The following is a 261-nucleotide window of genomic DNA, read 5'->3' as shown; positions in this document are numbered from 1 at the left end:
CAACCGCGGCCCCCCTGTCCCTGCCCCCCCCGAGGGACCCGCTGCCCCACCTTGGTGCTGCTGGGGCGAAAGGAGAGCAACCAGACGTGGTGGGAGAGCTGCCGGGCGGTTTTATTGCATGACACCTCAAAGCAGTGCCACCAAGGTGTGACATCCTCCCTCCAGGCTTTGGGAACAGGGATAAATGAGGGTTTCAATGCCATCTTTTTAACCCTTTCTTGTTTCTTCTGCCACTCCCCCCACACCCCCCCACCGCCCTTC

Source organism: Phaethon lepturus, unplaced genomic scaffold (assembly GCF_000687285.1).
Source record: "Phaethon lepturus isolate BGI_N335 unplaced genomic scaffold, ASM68728v1 scaffold33157, whole genome shotgun sequence".
NCBI classification, from domain to species: Eukaryota; Metazoa; Chordata; class Aves; order Phaethontiformes; family Phaethontidae; genus Phaethon; species Phaethon lepturus.
This window is presented reverse-complemented; position numbering follows the sequence as displayed.